Below are 19,274 nucleotides of genomic sequence, written 5' to 3' on the forward strand. Positions count from 1 at the left end.
TTCCCCAAGATGTCGGCAAACGTTCCCCAGCTGTCGGTAAACTTTCCTCAAATGTCAGAAAACTTCCCCCAGATGCAGAAAAACGTTCCCGTCGATGTCGGCAAACTTTCCCCAAATGTCAGGAAACATTCCCCAAATGTCAGAAAACGTTCCTCAGATGTCAGAAAACGTTTTTAGATGTCGGAAAACGTTTCCTAAATACCAGAAAACATTTTCCATGTGCCGGAAAACGTTCTCCAGATGCCGGAAAACGTTTGCTAGATGTCGTAAAACGTTTCCACCAATTATAAAATGACTGCTCCGAGAGCTTTTCCTCCTTTTGGGCTTCTTGCTTTTAGAAATCCATCCCTATTCCCTACATCCTCTACTGCACCAACATTACCATCATAATGCTAAATAATATTGTCATAATTCCATAATGCAGCTCATCAGAGACGAACAAATCTCAGTAAAAGCCGGCAAAGATAAAAATAATAAAAAAGGCAGGGGGGAACTTAGGAAAGATAAGAAAAATGGTACGTTAAAATAAGCACCCATATTGGATTGTAGAAGCAAACATAAGAACGTGGGTGGACGATTTCGAAATTGATGTAATAAAGATGTAAGATATTTAAATTTATGTCAATAAAATACTTGAAGTGCGTATACATATATACTCGGCGGTTGGCGGCGATCAGGCTGGCTTTGGTGTTGTGGAAGGTCATGTTGCTGATGTTCTCGACGAATGACCAAACGAAGTAGTCCAGCGGGTTCAGGTCGAAGAAGAAGGAGGGGGGGACAATGAAAGAAGGGTACAAAGTCGTAGCACTTCTTCTGATGTCAAGACTGGGTCTCTTTGGACTTGTGGGCCGGCGTCGAGTCATGCTGCAACACCCAGAATCTGCCTGCGACCACCTTATTGCACCAGGGCATCACCACACTCTTCAGCGTTGAATATCAAGCCGACTTCGAAAATGTGAGGTAGCATGATGTGACCCTCACTTGAAACCACAACAAAGATCATAACTGTGGCTGGAAACTTTGTTTTCATCAACCAAGACACGTTCCTGTTATTCATGGCAATCAAGCGATACATTTTGAGAGTGCTGGCAATGGTCCTGTTATCATAACTTGGAACGGTAGAGAGCATGAATTATACACCGGCGAATATCCGATCTCACTTTTTAAACATTATGTCACTTTCAGACATAATAGAAAGCTCCTATCGCTCTTGGGATTTGTACACAACTGGCCAACTAGTAGATGGTCTGCAACAAAAAAAAACAAAAGAAAAAAAAGAAAAACTTTTCATCAAATAGAAATGGAATCATGTCTTTCCTAGCGCGACATTTGTCCCGTACCATACACACGCACGCGCGCGCACACACATATTTATAGACTAATATATGAAATATATGCATTTATTAAAAAAAATGATATAACGGAACCAATTTAGAAGCAAGAAATTACTCAGTGTCTATGTTATATGGCTCGTAATCGGTTTGCATATGTGGGGAGAATTATGATAGAACTTTCTGCTCATTTTTTATTGTGGATTGGACTTTAAACTGCTCATTTTTTATTGTGGATTGGACTTTAAACGACATGTAGATTGATTTTGTATTGGTTGAATTAGATTTGCATTTGTAAAGTCAAAATGATGACTATGCTCGATTATATATAAAACAAAATAGCGTTGGAATTGTTCCTAGTTACTTGCCCCCTCACGAGAGCAGAGTTAGACACGAGGTCAGTTTCTAATGTGGGGAAAATCCATCTCCCAAAAAAGGGGCACTCTGGATAGGAAAAAAAAATCGTCCCAGTCATGAAGACTTCTCCTCTACTGACCGAAGACAGAAAAGGTAAAGTGCAGCATCAGAAGAGATACCATACTTTGATCACTGCTCGGAGGCCAACTCTTTTATGTTCGTAATGCCTCATGACCAGGTTACGCTGTAGATCTTATCACATTCTTAACAGGGAATGGAGTATGCGTCAGCTTTCATTATATATATATATATATATATATATATATATATGTATATATATATATATATATATATATATATATATATGGGAAGAGAGAGAGAGAGAGAGAGACAGAGAGAGAGAGAGAGAGAGAGAGAGAGAGTTATTCCAATTAAGACAAATACTACATGTAGAAAATCTCAAGTGTGAAAGTCCAATACGTTGCAGAGCAGAAATAAAGGTTTATAGGAAAAAAATCATACACAAACTTAGCCCAATCTCATTATAAATTTATTCCAACCTTGATCGGGCATGCTCAAATTAAGCAAGTTAATAAGATTCACAGCTATGTTCAAGTAATGAACGTGCAGCAGTTATTTATATTTATCAGGGAGACTTACAACTACACACACACACATACACACACACACACACACACACACACATATATATATATATGTTCTTATATATATATATATATATATATATATATATATATATATATATATATATATGTGTGTGTGTGTGTGTGTATAATATAGTTCCCTTTCTTTTTATATCTTGTATGTCTTTTTTTTTCATTTCGATCTTTTTGTGACCTTTTTTCTTTTTATGTTTTTCTTTTTATGTTTTTATGTTTTTTATGTTTTTCTTTTTTTGTTTTTTTAAATGTTTTTTTTTAATGTTTTTTGTGTTTTTCTGTTTATGTTTTTTAATGTTTTTTTAAATGTTTTTTTTGTGTTTTTTCTGTTTATGTTTTTAATGTTTTTATGTTTACTTTTTATGTTTTTCTTTTTATGTTTTTTTAATGTTTTTCTTTTTATGTTTTGTAATGTTTTTCTTTTTTTATGTTTTTGTGTTTTTCTTTTTATGTTTGTTACGTTTTTCTTTTTATGTTTTTATGCTTTTTTATGTTTTTCTCTTTATGTTTTTTATGTTTTTGTTTTTATGTTTTTGTTTTTATGTTTTTTATATTTTTCTTTTCATGTTTTTTAATTTTTTTATGTTTTTTCTTTTTCATGTTTTTTAATGTTTTTCTTTTATGTTTTTTTACGTTTTTCTTTTATGATTTTCTGTTTATGCTTTTCTGTTTTTCTTTTTATATTTTTCTTTTTATTTTTTTAATGTTTTTCCTTTTATGTTTTTTATGTTTTTCTTTTATGTTTTTATGTTTTTCTTTTTATGTTTTTATATTTTTCTTTTTATGTTTTTATGTTTTTCTTTTATGTTTTTATGTTTTTCTTTTTATGTTTTTATGTTTTTATGTTTTTATGTTTTTATATTTTTCTTTTTACGTTTTTATGTTTTTTATATTTTTCTTTTTATGTTTTTATGTTTTTATGTTTTTCTTTTATGTTTTTATATTTTTCTTTTTATGTTTTTATGTTTTTTATGTTTTTCTTTTTATGTTTTTATGTTTTTATGTTTTTATGTTTTTATTTTATGTTTTTATATTTTTCTTTTTATGTTTTTATGTTTTCATGTTTTTGTTTTTCTTTTATGTTTTTATATTTTTCTTTTTATGTTTTTATGTTTTTTATGTTTTTCTTTTTATGTTTTTATGTTTTTATGTTTTTATGTTTTTTTTAATGTTTTTTTATTTTTCTTTGTATGTTTTTTATGTTTTTCTTTTTATGTTTTTATGTTATTTTTCCTTTTTGTATTTCATCTTATTATTTTACTTTCCGTTGTCTTTCTTTTTTAAACTTTGTTAATTTCTTGTACTTCCTTTCCCCCGTTGAATTTTATCTCTTTTTTAATATCTGTTTAGTGCCACTTTCTCTTCATTTATCTCTTAATTTCTACACCTTTCTCTTTCTTTTTTCTTTTTATTAATTCTTCAACTTCTTCTATTTATATCCTTATTTACGTTCAATACCTAAGTTTCTTTCCTGTTTTAACCTTTATTCTTTCTTTCTTGTGTGTTTATTCTTTGTGCTTTTCTTATTTTTCTTATTTTTCTTTTATTTGTGTTCTCTTCTTTCTTTCTTTCTTTCTTTCTTTTATTCTTCCATTCCTTTGAACACTCCTGATTTTTATATCCATTCTTTCGTCTATCATTATGGTATATAACGCCGAAAAATAAAACAACAATCATCCTCTACAAAGCAACTGTCCCAAACATCGACCATGAATAAATATTTGAAAATATAAAGAACTTGAAGCATAACACTTTTACTAAAATACCGCATTACAATTAAGAACAAAATGTTGATATGTCGCAAAACAAAGCAATTACACACCTCGAATTATACTTGAAGATATAAAATCTTGAAGCATAAAAACTTTTTACAAAAAATGATCAGATAATGCATTAAAAAACCCTAATAAGTGTTGATATGCCGTAAAATAAAACACCCAAACCAAACATCACGAATAAATATTTGAAGATATAAGATCTTGAAACAGAAAATATTTTACAAAAAATGGCCGGATTATGCTCCAAATAATTCGAAAAAGGGTTGATATACCGTAAAACAAAACACCCAAACCAAACATCACGAATAAATATTTGAAGATATAAGATCTTGAAACAGAAAATCTTTTACAAAAATAACCAGATTATGCTCCAAATAATTCGAAAAAGGGTTAATATGCCGTAAAACAAAACACCCAAATCAAACATCACGAATAAATATTTGAAGATATAAGATCTTGAAACATAAAATCTTTTACAAAAATGGCCGGATTATGCTCCAAACAATTCGAAAAAGGGTTGATATGCCGTAAAACAAAACAACCGAATCAAACATCACGGATGAATATTTGACGATATAAATACTTGAAGCATCAAAACTTTCACAAAAAGTGTGCGGATTATGCATTAAATATCCTGAAAAGGGTTGATATACCGTAACACAAAATCACTAAACTAACTCATTGGACGTTTTGATTTTTCTTTCTTTAAAATTTTTCCTTCTCCCACTCTTTCAGAAATCTTTCTTTTTTACCATTTATGTAAATATTTTCCTTTCCGTCACCCCACCCCTCACCTGTTCCCATAGTTACAGACTACCAGGCTCTACCCTGGACACACTGTCTCATTAAAGAAAATAATTGTTTAAACTCAATTTGGGCCCCACACCCAACACTTAACCCGGACTCCACCCTCGGGAAGGTCGCCCTGCACCACAATTACCCATTACATTCTTTGCTGTCGGTTATTCTTTATCGTTTGCTGTTTCTAAAATCGAGGTTGCTTAAGGGCGCCGTCATTGCCCTCAAAAGGTCCCTTCGTACATCGTCTCTTATTAATCCTGATCTTACCACCCACGTAGAACCAGTGATCCCAAACATATTCCTCCGGTACGAAGACATTAGACTTCTTTGCTGCACAGCAAATTCTTGAATTTAAATTCGAAATTTAATTTTATTTTAAGATTATAAGATATTATATTAAGATTATAAGATATTATACTAAGATATTTTAATATTGATTACTTGAAGCATCGTGTAGTGTGCATATAAATTTACTAATAAAAGGCAGGTTGGTTGTTTTTTTCTTTATGGCATATCAACCCTTTTCAGGTTATTTTATGCCGAATCCAGTTATTTTGAAGAAAAAGTTTTTAATAGAATATTTTTATTTTCAAGTCGGTTTCTATTTAACCCATAGTTGGGACCCTAACAGGTACTACCACTCCGGGTCAGAGTGGACCTGGGAGCAATGACAATTAAAGGGTGGCTCCACACTCCCCAAAGCCCGCAAGCTGGGACCTCACCACTGGATAAAAGGCAGTACAATGCACGTATAGGCATAGACGGAATGAATCGTATTACACTAGAACCCCGGGATACGGCATTAAAAATTAGTAACAAAATATAGTACAGTATATAACACATGTATATAATCAAATAACATTATAAATAACATCGTAAGGCGGGGATATTATCGTAACTAGGGACTTAACAAACATCGTATTCCACATTGTGACCTAAAAAAAAAGTGTCCCAAGGCCACCGTATCCCGGGGTTCTTCTGTATTTGAATTCTTCGAAATACTATTCTCGTCTTGAGTGTCATTTCACAATGCTTCGGTCGATGTAACCTCGGAACTTCTTCAGATGTATCTTGTCGAACTCGGGAATCTTACAATTGGGAATTACTTAAAACTTCTACGCAGTCATAGCTCACTGAACAAGAACACATTTCTCCAATCTATATAATTATAAAACTCAAATGACCTTGTAACGGGTGTTGTAACCCAACATCCGGCTTACGACTTTCGGTTGCGCATACGTACATAAACATAAACCCATAACAGCGTAAAAATGAAACACAAATCAATACTTTTGCTCATGTATTGTTTTACTGTGTACGTTTTCAGCGTCCCAATTGTTTTTTTTTAATTTAAATTATCCAAATAAACAATTGTTAATACTTTCTGCAAACCACTTATAATTGAATAGCTGTACGTTGTTTGTTTTAAATAATCAATTATAATAAAGAGAACGACTCATAGAAATCTATTTATATTCTTTTTTCATTTTAATATACTTTTATTGAAATGTTTCTGTTATGTCAAAAAAAAAAAACTATTTTCTTTATGTCACAAGTGTCACGCTCATACGTGAATTCCATAGCTAATATAACATACTGACCCAACGGGTCACGGGTAGTCTTGTATATTAAATAAAGTGTTACCTTCGAAATTTCGTACAGCTTCCCAAGTTAGATAGAAAGATTTTCGAATTCATAAAGATACACCTAAAAACGGTCGGAGGTTACGTCAGTCGAACCGTTGTGAAAATAACCCTCAAGATGAGAACAGTAGTTCGAAGAATTCAAGTAATATGAATATGAATAATTAATCCTCATCTTAAAAATTCAGAAACATAACACTGATCCAGAATCACCTTTCAGTACTACAATATATATAGTCCTAGCATAAATAACTTAGTTAAATGAATGTAGAAGCTATCCTCTCGTTATCCTTCAACACCATCTCCGGCGTCACCGTTTAATACTAAAGTAAACGAACAGAAACATAATATGCCAGCAACTGGATAAAAGTAAGTACACTTTGCATGCTTACTGATTAACTAAAATAATCTATGGGTTTAGCACGCTTGTAATTGGAATGTTGATATATACTTATACAGGAAGTATTACCGTAAAGCAGCGTTACATGAGGAAACCAACCACGTGATTGACCGCCAAACGATAACTAATTACTCTAACGAGAACTATAGGAACTGAAAATACCACAAACATAGATAAATATATAATATTATGCACCTGTCTGCATGGTATGTTCTAAAGAACCTATTCCTAAAACGAAGTATATAAACCTATCAAATATATTCATATTTTTAATATTGGTGAAAAGATAAACAACACAAATGAAAGAATGACAACCATCGAAATTAAATTTATATATAGATATAAAACATTTGCCATGATAATGACCTCAGACACTGCGGTAGAGGAGAAAATATAGCTAAATGCATATCACCGTTATTTATTTAAATCATATAAATAAGCATATGTATCTGTTTAACTAACTATTAATTTGATGATACGGACATATATGTTATAAATAAAAAAGCAAATAAATTAGCAAAGGATCTGAAAACTAGGAACAAATGAACGAAGATAAAAGCGTGGAATAAAATAAAAATAAAATAAATAAATAAAAAATAAAACTTGTCAATAAAAAAAGAAAAAAACAACCATAGAAAACTAAGATAGGGCAGTAATGACGATGAGAATATAATATTACTTCAGATCAAAGCGAAAACTTAGGCCAATAAACAACCGCCAAGTGAAAAGATACCACTCCTTCCCACTGTGACAGCTTAACCACACCAAATCGTACATTACTCTGCTCCTTGACCCTGTTCCTTTCTCTTAACACACCTCCCTCCAAAAAATCCCTACTGCTCACATTCACAAATTACACACCCCACTTTCTTCCAGAACGTAAACCACGCCCAAATATCTTAGAAAACTTATGTAATTTTGACTCCCGTTTCAATATCTATTCTTTTTTGGTCTGATGAATGTTCTCCTTGAATTGGGATTCCACTGAAACACGTATGCACATATGTTACTAATAATGCTTTTTTTATTTTTTACACAGAAATCACCACTTATCAAGGCCGGGAGGCCACTCGAGGATAAGGGTTAATGGGTATACATTAGTCAATGTGGTTTTAGCGTAGTAAACATAAGTAGTGGGAATTTTGTAAATTGGATTACTTAGGGGGGCGATTCATCAAGAACTTGTTTATGTTGGATTTGAAGACAATCAGTTTGTAGTCATCTGGAAAGCAGGCAATCGGAAGAGCGTTCCACAGGCGTGCAGTTTTAAGAAAGAAGCTTTGTTCATGGAATCTGCATTTAGATTTAGGCATAGATAAAGAATGTGGGAAATTATTGATAGTGGTTTTGCCAAGACGAGTGTTTTTCATGTAAGTTTAGCGAGGAGGCACCATAGATTGAAGCTCAGACGAGCACTATACATGAAAATAACGATAAAGCAGATAATCTCCTGTGGGAAAGAGGTTGCAGGGAAGCGAAAAGGGTATCTCACTTTACACACACACACACACACACACACACACACACACACACACACACACACACACACACACACACTGTGGCACAATGACGTAGCCTCTTTCGAGGGATCTGGGGGCTTTTACATAAATAAACCTTGTGCCTAACTTGATCTGCACTTGTGCAGTGCAATTGTGTAAAACAGGTGTTTGTGATTTTGAAAATGTTCTGCAATGACGCAAGCCAAGAATGACAGTTTGTTTATAATATTGAACCAAAGTAAAACGATATAAGACCTTAGGATTTGAAAGGTCAAACCAGGAGAACTCGTCAATGAGGCATTCGAAAACAAAACTAATGTTTAACCTGTATGAATATATCTTCTCTCTTTTTATGTCCCTCTCTCGTTCTATCTCGTTCTCTCTCTCTCTCTCTTTCTTTCTCTATTTCTCTCATTCACTCCCCTTCTCTCTCTTTCTTCATTGAAAGTGAGAATTGAAATCTGATTGGATTATAAAAACAGTTGACGCTTGCATTCTGGGGTCGGAAGACGCGACATAGCATGCATCTGATTTCAGCTGGTTTTATAAAAAATATGCTCCTCATTTTTAAATCTTAAATAAATTATATATTTTTATAAAAATGCATTTGTTCGCTATTTTTGTACAAGTGTTCGATTTCAGCCTGCGGTTCCTCCGATTAATGCGACGAGAGAAAGCTGCCTGTAACGACACAATGAACACACAAGAAGCGACCCATACCAGACAGTTATAACCGACGACATATTGACCCGTTTTTGTTGATGTTTCCAATAAGTGCTTATCGTTAGATATCATTGGATATTGTTTATTCCTCGGGGAGATGGTTGCGTTCCCAAGACGTTCTTCAACCAAGTAACCTCCCCGGGGAAGCAATAGTACCATAACACACACACACATAACCCTCATATATATATATATATATATATATATATATATATATATATATATATATATAGATATATAGATATATAGATATAGATAGATAAAAACAGGTATGCCGTCATGTATATATGTATATATGTTGACACGCATGCACGCACCTATAAAGACTAGACGAGTCACCGGCCGTTAAGATAGACATTTAGTAAGGACAACAGTCCGTTATACCACAAACACAACTTACATACATTTATATACGTTCGTTAATTATTCAAGGAAATATAAGTATGATTTGGATATGAACAGCACACAGCTACACAACATACGTTTAATTTGGTGCCGTATATACCCCCAATACACAAAAACATTCCCGAGTTCAACAAGATACATCTAAAGAAGATCGGAGATTACATCGACCAAAATGTTGTAAAAATTAAACTCAGGTTAAGAATAGTAGCCCAAATAATCCAAATAATAGGAACAGCTAATCCTCATCTCTAAAAGTTACAAAATACAAATCGGCATTTTTTTTATTTTTAGTTGTAATTGCTTTTTCTACTGAATCGTTTTTCGTAATTGTTAGAATTTCTACTAATTCTGACATGAAATGTACGTAATAGTGTTTTTATGGGAAATTCATTTGTTTACAATCCCAAAACGTCTAATATATTCGTCTCTTATATGTCTAGCAAGTTTTCAACATTTCACTTGGACAGATCGTCTACATCGGCGGCGGACAGACTCATTGCGGTCGTTGTTTGTCTGTTTTAAAATGTGTTTTGGTTTTACGAGCTGTTGTTGTTATGTGTCGGCTCTCGACATGATGACTGAATGCACAATTTTCTTCTTGGGCCTAAAACCGTCACCTGCACACCTCGCTGACACGTTGTCTCGACGCGTTTCACAAGGTAATTACATTTCTGGGGGCACAAGGCAAAGATCTTCCAGGGAGGTCTTTTACAACCCGCTTGGACTTCTAACCCACCTTCCCTTAGAAACTTAAACGAACATACCCCCTCCCCCCGACCCTTTCTCTTTGGCGAGACTAATTCACAACTTTTTTCTTTTTTTTTGTTTCTTTTATAGATAAACTAATAAACTTGTTCTTTTTATGTTTATTTTTATTTCGCCAACGATAAAGAAAACCAATTAAAAAAAAATAACACTAACACAAAACGAGGTAGGAGTTGTTTTATCATATACTCATCGCTTATCAAGGCTTAGAGGCCACTTAAGGGTAAGGGTTAATGGTTCTTTTTACTTTGCCTTCCCGGAATTTATTTTAGAGAACGGCCCAATTAGAACTTGTTTACGTTGGACTTGATGACGACCATGCTAAGTGTGCAGTAGCACCAAACCTATTCAGGGTTTAACCGGCTTCCTCCGAAGGAGGAAGTTTCATGGGAGTATGAAATTCACAACCGGTCCCCAGTCGTATGTATATTCCCGTTAGGGGAGATAGGTTTTGCAACTATTTTGCAGGGATGTGTCGACGTCCTCCTACATACAGCACCTGGACTTCCCAAATTGGTCACCCATTTTAGTAATGACCAGGCTCAACGTTGCTTAACTTCGGTGATCTGACGGGAACCGAGGTGTCAACGTGATTATGCCGTATTGACCATGCTAAGAAGCGGCTTAGAAGCAGCTTGGCGGTATTGTGTTTCACGGATGAGCAGATCTAGGAAAAAAATACGTCGCATAAAATTTTCGGTTAGTTTTATGCACAACTAGAGAGAAAGGAAATTGCTGATAGTGGTTGTCGCTAGTTGAGTGTTTGTCCTGAATTATTTACATGGTACGAAGAATATAGCGTGTTTGACAATGCATCCACCTCTCTCTTTTAAAGTATTTTTTGTTAAATTAAACTAAGAAAATTCGGTCAAAGTCTATAATTCAACCCAAATAAAAACAAACTAAAAGATAGCAAATTGTTTTATGGTGCACGTACCTGTCCCAGAACGTTTCCTAAAAATGTTTTCTGCGGAACACAATACCACAAAGCTACTTCTTAGCCGACTATATATGGTCGTTATCAAGTCCAATGTAAATAAGTTCTAATTAAGCCATCCTATAAAATCAATTAGCTTATTCCATTTTTTTACCAATCAACGACCAGGACGATAATCATTAACCCTTATTCTTGAGTGACCTCTAATCTTTGAAAAAAAAAATGGAAACGGAACTAACCGTATGCAGGTTTAACCGGCTTCCTTCAGAACAGGAAGTTCCATGGGAGTACTACATCCACAAGCTGTCCCCAGTCGCATGTATATCCCCGTTAGGGGAAATGACGACGTTAGGTTTTTGCAACGTTTTCCTATACGCAGTGCTTAGAATTCCCAAATTGGTCACCCATCTAGTTCTGACCAGGCTCAACTTCGGTGATCTAACGAGAATTGTTGTGTCTAAGCCTTGGTGAGACGAATCTCTCTTTATAAATTTGTCTTAAAATAAGTGAATAAAAAAAATTGGTTAAAATAGATTAGAAATAATGTAAGAAAAATACAAAACCAGAAAGAAGAGAAAATAATGTTAGATTTACACATCATTGTTTTATACAAAACGGACAGCTAAAATGTACTTTGTTTTAAATCCTTTTTTGGCTACTCATACTGGTCACCCTCTAGCAGATTGCTGTCTATGGTTGAAATAACTTTGAGATACGAATATACCAATCCATTGAAAAGGGGAGGATGATGACGAATCTAGGAGCAAGAGTGTTCTTTAGAAGTTATTTTCGATTTTTTTTTAAAAAATCGTATTAATTTAAAGTATGCATACCGGTTTTCAGAAAAGATGGATGCTGGAAAATATATGCGCGTTTCAAATGTCATATTCCAAAAATTACGTGTTTTACATGTTAAGAACGATGTGTTTTGATCCGTCATATTTAATAAAAAAGTGAGACACATTTTAGGTTCTTATATAATTTATGTTTGGTTCTTAAATTTCGTTATTCTTAATTTTTCATTTCCAAACTCTGTTCATGGTTTTAGTTGGCAATTGTTAATTGATAACCTTACTATTCCTCAATGTTTCATATGCTGCGGTGAATTTCTTTTCATACGCATTTATGTGTGTAAATATATATATATATATATATATATATATATATATATATATATATATATGAAGTGCCTCCAATAAGTTTTCAGACTATTTTATACGGACATTTCAAATTGTCGTAGACTTTTGAAAATTCAGTACGTCATTGCCATACATCTTATTAGGTGACTGGCCAATTTTTATGATTTCAGGTTTAAAAGAATAATTATAGGAAGAATTTTAATACACGACACCAAAAACCTGATCATCATAGCTCGCGAATTTCAAAAATGCAATCTGAACGGGAGGACACTTAGAAAAATGCCACAGAAACGTATGGAATGCTTCAAACTGCTATTGGACCATCTTGCATGAATCGAACATCATTTTTTTGAGTGGCATAAGAGATTAACAGAAGGCAGTGAGTCTGCGAGGTATAATGAAAGGTGTGTGAGGAGTAGAGTTGATTTGTCAAATATAGAGTTTCATGGATGAGGACCGTCGTTCACAGTTTAATGTAAGCGTAAGGACTGCATGCACAATTACTTGTGAGGAACTGAAGATGCGGAAGATTTGCAGGAATACACCAGTCCAGAACTCCATCCTTTTCACAGACTATTTCACCAAGATAAGCATCAACAGACTTCCTCACCTTCCCTATAGTCCAGATCTTGCTCAATGTGACTTTTGGTTATTCCCTAACCCCAAGGAAAACTTTAGAGGATGTCATTATAAGACAATTGGGGAGATAACGAGGGTCATTGACAAGCTCACGCAAGAGGACTTTCATGGGCCTTCCAGAAGTTGTTGGAATGGCACAAGAATTGCATTGCAGCCGGAGGAGAATACTTTGAAAGGGACTATCAATAAAAGTGCCCATAAGAAAAAAGACTGGAAATTATTGATAGCACCTCGTATATATATATATATATATATATATATATATATATATATATATATATATATATATATATATAACTACTTAATTTACTCACATAAAATTAATATACAAAAGTATAGATTTATGTGTAAACTTTAAGTATTTACTTCAAAAGTGCTCAATTACTATATATATATATATATATATATATATATATATGTGTGTGTGTGTGTGTGTGTATATACGTATATATATATATATATATATATATAAAAATTTAAAGGAGATTAGAATAATAGTCTAAAGAGCTAAGTGTATTTTAATGTAATAGTGAAATTACTAGTTTAATTAAAATACAGGAAATGCTCGTTGTAATTTAGATATATAATAAGCTCGATAGTTAAATGTCCTAGAGCTAATTCAATATTAAGTAATGCGATTTATAATTTAAAAATTAAAAAAAAAATTTTTTAATTTAAAAATCAAATTTAATTAAATTAAAAATCAGTTTCATAAGAAGGAACAACAACAAAGTCAATTATCTGTACGATCGTTTCGGAAATCCGTGCTTTTTATTTGTGGTATACATGAAGTCACGTAGAACAATTATACATAGTTTTTTTGGTAAGCACGGTCTCCTCATCAGCAAATTTAGGAGGATTTCTATTGAATTGAAAAGACACCAAAAATAAACCTAGCATTAAAAGTAAGGCAGATGAATCTGAAAAATTGAAATAAAAGGTTTGGATTTAAAATTTATAAGAAAATTAGTATAGGTTAGAGATAGAAATGAGTAGAAAAAAAAAATATTTTTTTAATTTACATAAAAAATTTGATTTAAAATATATAGAGATAGTTACCTTTTAGTTTTTCTTTTTTTGAAATCAGGAACTGTGTTTAAAGTAGTCATTTAGATGTTTGCTATAGCTTTTTATTTTATTGAATGATGAATTTTAAAAGGGCGACGCTCGTGCAGCAAATTGTTTCCGTTAGCGTATTTTGATTTAAAGACGCTACAGTTAATATATATAGAGAGAATATTTATTTTGCAAGTTTTTAAGGGGAGATAATTGTCATGTGTTATTGGCTTTATTTATTATTTGATTTACGAGTCTAAGGGCGGTAATTGGTCTAACTTAATTTATTAAAAAAAAAAAAATTGTAATCTATTTTTACTAATGAGTAATTTTTAATAATTTAAGGTGGTTTATATTTATTAAATTTAAACCAACGTTTATGATTACATGATAGAAGCTCGTGTCTTGAATTTACTAGTTTGGTTGTGCTTTTTATATCTTCATATTTTAAAATTTTTAGGGTTTCTTTTGTACATAGTGTACAAAATTTATCTCCTGGTTTATATGATTTGCAAGTCTCAATTATTTGCCATTTTAAGTTGAAAGAAATATTGCTATTTTTTAGTTGCCAAATATAGTTGGATAGAGTAGTTTGGTTTGATAGAGAGTTATTTTTAAAAGAATGTTTGTGCGTTGAAATTCTATGTTTTATTGGGCCAGATGTGGAACCAATATATATTACCTCTTGATTATTATGATTATTTTCCGTTAGGTCTATTGTTGGATTATAATGTGGTGGGTTGATTAGTAATTGGTCGGTAGATTGATTTAAGTTGGTGTTATTATTTAATCTGGTAGTTGAGTTATGGCTGTTGATAGGTTCTTGTATATTTGGAGTTTTTGATACTGTGCAGCTATAGATAACATTTTTAATTTTACATGAGCCTTGTAGGGGACATTTATTTTTTCTTCTACAATTACAGTCCGATGTATTTTGTATAGTTGTATTTTGTAGTTTATTAATTTTCTTATTATTAGAGCTAATTATTTTCTGATGAAGGTTAGGCATAGTAGAGTAAGAGACTTTAATTGTGTTCTTATTGAAAATCTTATTATATCTATGGGGGGCTTTAAAGTTCTTATCTAATATTTTAAAAAATTCTCTAGCTATGTTTGTTTCTAGGTTTTTGGAATACGGGGGGTTGAACCATAGGATCTCCTTGTGTCTATTTTTACGTTTGTGGGTTTTAGTTTGTTGTTTATTTGTATTATTATCTAATATTTGTAGTTTGGTTTTATCTTTTTTTGCCTCTTGGTTATTTTTCTTAACTCGTATACGGGAAGACATTGCCATATTATATGTTATTACGCTCTTAATAGGTTTATTTTTAATGCAGTTTATGTTTCTATCATTTTCATTTATGAATTTAATTTGTGAATTATATCCAGAGTTTTTAAGGACTTCATTATAGTATTTTTCATTTTTGGTAAATATTGATTTAGTAGAAGACAGTCTAGAAATTCTTAGAGCGATATTGGGAACTATTGATTTTAATATTGATTTAGGGTGGTTTGATTGATTGTGGACATATAGAAGTGATTGGTTAGGTTTATGGTATGGTTCAAAGGTAGAATTTTCAATATTTAAGGTTATGTCTAAGAAATTAACAATTTTTTTATTAGGGTCGATTTTTATACTAAGTCCATAATTTTTAAATAATTTATGTAGAGCTTTAATTGCTTTTTCATAATTTTTATTAGTAGAATTCGTTATGAAAAGTGCATCATCTCTATATAGCCCTCGTACAGATAATTGACTTTGTTGTTGTTCCTTCTTATGAAACTGATTTTTAATTTAATTAAAATTTAATTTTTAAATTAAAAATTTTTTTTTTTAATTTTTAAATTATAAATCACATTACTTAATATATATATATATATATATATATATATAATTGTCAAAGCATGAAACATTAGTGTCTGTAAGCATAAAAATACTTAGCTTAGGTACTTTGGAAAATGGCAAAACATTATTAATTCACTGCCTTCATAGCAGCAGCCGTATAGCGCAACGGTTAAAGGCTTGTCGTTTGGGCGATCGGGGTTCGATCCTGGCTTGAAGTAGTTGCTTGAAACAGCGAAACAGTACTGTATATGGATGATTATATATATATATATATATATATATATATATATATATATATATATATACATGGCATGTGGTGTCGTTGCTCTCCCAACATGGTTCGTAGCATGCGGTCTCGTGATAGACGTACTAACTGTTATCTCAGAGTTAAAGCAGGTGAGGGTACTTTGCCTTTACACAAAAGAGAATTGTTCCCCTTTGACCATGTTATCGTCCTAATATTTTCTCCTTCTCACAGAATAGATGTCGCGAGCCTATCTCTGCCTTATCAGTATTTTTATGGTAGGAACTCGACTGAGCTTCAATCTATGTCTTCTCCCTGTAAAACATTCACAACAAACACTCGCCTAGCTATAATCACTATAAGCAATTTCTCTATCAGTGCCTAAACGAAAATTCCATGAGTAAAATTTTGTTCACAGAACTGCTTGCTCCTGGAACACAATACCGCGAAACTACTTCTCAATGACTATAACATTGTCTTTTTAAACATAACGTAAACAAGTTCTTGTAAAACTGTCTTTTTAAATAATTAATATCTACAAAATTTCCACCAGCACCGATCATCACGCCTTTATTTTACCCGATACACTTTAATTCTTATTCTTGAGTGACCTCGGGGCCTTAGGAAGCAGTGACTCTCTCTCTCTCTCTCTCTCTCTCTCTCTCTCTCTCTCTATATATATATATATATATATATATATATATATATATATTTATATATATATATATAAAATAAATGACAAATTTCTATATTGCAAATTTCAACATGTTGTCCATCTTACAATTTATTCCTTCAAGTACGTTGACATGCATAACTCATTGACTGATAAAATAATTAAATGAATAATTCTGCACTGTGAAACAGGCGCTGTCAAGAATTATAAATGTCAACTTACTTACAGCAATAAATGGTAAGATGGTCAACATCTTGAAATTTGGAATATATATATATATATATATATATATATATATATATATATATATATATAGCTGCAGGATAAAGGATAAATAGAAAGACACTTTCTTTTTTTTCTATAGCGTCGAATGGTTCAGGTTCGCCTGACGAAGTCTTATTGACTGAAACAGATGGCTGTTTGTAGCGACCATATATAACTGTTTACCGCCGAAAAAATAATTAAAAATGTATGTTTATATAGCTGCAGGATGAATACAGCGAATCATAACTGTTTTGCTAATTCTGAAATTGTTGCAGTAGGTTCGACATAAAACTCAGCCATACACAGACACACACGTACGCATAACCAATTGCAAGAAAGATTTAAACATTTACGCTTACTCCTGCGTTAATCACCTATTTATATTCATCCCCGTGCAATGCCGAATATCCTTACTTCCCCACTCTCAAAGTACATACCCTCAACCCACCTGACTAGCTGCTAAATTTCACCTCTTCACTATAGATGTCCTTAGATGGCAGAAGATCTTTTACTCTAAATTAATTCCTTAGACTGCTCTATTTCCCTAATGGTAACAATATGCAGACATTTAAATGTAATGTGAACAAACATCTTGTTACTCAAACTCCTACCCAGATTGCCCACCTATGATTCTGGCCTCTAATCACAGAGTTCCCAATAGGCCTTGTTTGTATTCAGGAAAAAAAAAAAGCAAATACACTTAATTCTTTTTAAACAGCTCAAATATTAATATGAATTTGCTCTTTAATTAATCTTGCGTTAATCATCTGGATGTTCCAAACATGGTCAGTCCCTTGTGGTGTTTATACACCCAAATACAAAAATGTTTATATTTTGTAAAACATAGTTATCCAGCTGGTTCAGGATATATCTACGGTCTATGTTGAACAGTTTGAATCAATTGTATCTTGTTGATATTAAGATAAAGTAATACAATAAAATAAATTATAAAACTAAGGAAAAATGACTAGGCGCTGTATGTACCTTCTGGAAAGGTTGGGCGTGTGGCCAGTACTCTTACCTTGTAAAAAAAGAACTCCTCGCTACAAAAAAATCTACAAAAGTTGTAGATGGCCTATGCCTCTCCAGGGACTCAAGGGCTATGGATGGATGGATGATGGAAAAATGTTTCCTTGAATTGAAATAGCAAGAAAAATGAATATGAGTTCATTTTATGAATATTAACATTCAATATGATTCATCTCCAAGGTACAACTGCCCTATACCACGTGCTTTGAGTCAGGAGACTACTGGGAGAAAGGATATAATTTTTCAAGTAGGAATTATAAGCAATAATGCAAAATTAGAGGGGCAAAACACCCCATGCAACTAACGCAGGGTTAAAAGGGACGATTAAAATTGAAAGAGATTTCTCTGTTGGAATGTATGAGATAACAGCTCAATGTTTAGCACATCGTAGGATGCCACATCCCCAACAAATTAAACTAGAATATTATAGCAACAAATCCTGGCAACAAATACCAGAAAGAACAGCTGGAAATAAGACATAAACTATCCATTATGACCAGGGCGTTTCTACAGATATGTATCTAGGAAACGGAGCTATTATACCTGCAAAAAGTGATATAGGATGGCAAAGGAGAAAGACGAAACATTATAGTATGAGTGTACGATGATATAGATTAAACAGGGCTAAGAAGGAAAACATAACGAAATACCAATGACGACACGAAAAGAAACTTGAATCTTGAGAAGATCTCCATCATTTCAGTAATTATATGGTCAATCAGACTCAGGAAGAAGAATTTAAATCACTTCCAAGCGAATATACCGGTGAACAAAGTACGGAGATAGATACAAACAATTAAAAATTAAAAGGAAGGGTTAGAGTCTTTAAAAAGATCTTTCGGGTAAATGTTTGGCATCCTGTAAGATGCTCCATCCCCAATTAAGACAAAATTATAAGAAAATGAAAAACGGAGAATATATATATATATATATATATATATATATATATATTAACACAAGCACAAAGCACTTACGTGTGCATGCTTGAAATCTCTTTTGTTTTCACACAAACACATCCACAAAAATACCTATACACACGCATATACAATCATATATATATATATA

At 32.5% G+C, this 19,274-nt stretch overlaps 1 pseudogene; it reads right to left on the bottom strand.

The window, feature by feature from the left end:
• Positions 1-10,869: 10,869 nt before the first annotated feature.
• LOC145278631 (5S ribosomal RNA) lies at positions 10,870-10,988 on the bottom strand (annotated as a pseudogene).
• Positions 10,989-19,274: the final 8,286 nt, after the last annotated feature.

This window comes from Euprymna scolopes, chromosome 6 (assembly GCF_053919585.1).
Source record: "Euprymna scolopes isolate OS-2025 chromosome 6, ASM5391958v1, whole genome shotgun sequence".
Classification (NCBI taxonomy): Eukaryota; Metazoa; Mollusca; class Cephalopoda; order Sepiida; family Sepiolidae; genus Euprymna; species Euprymna scolopes.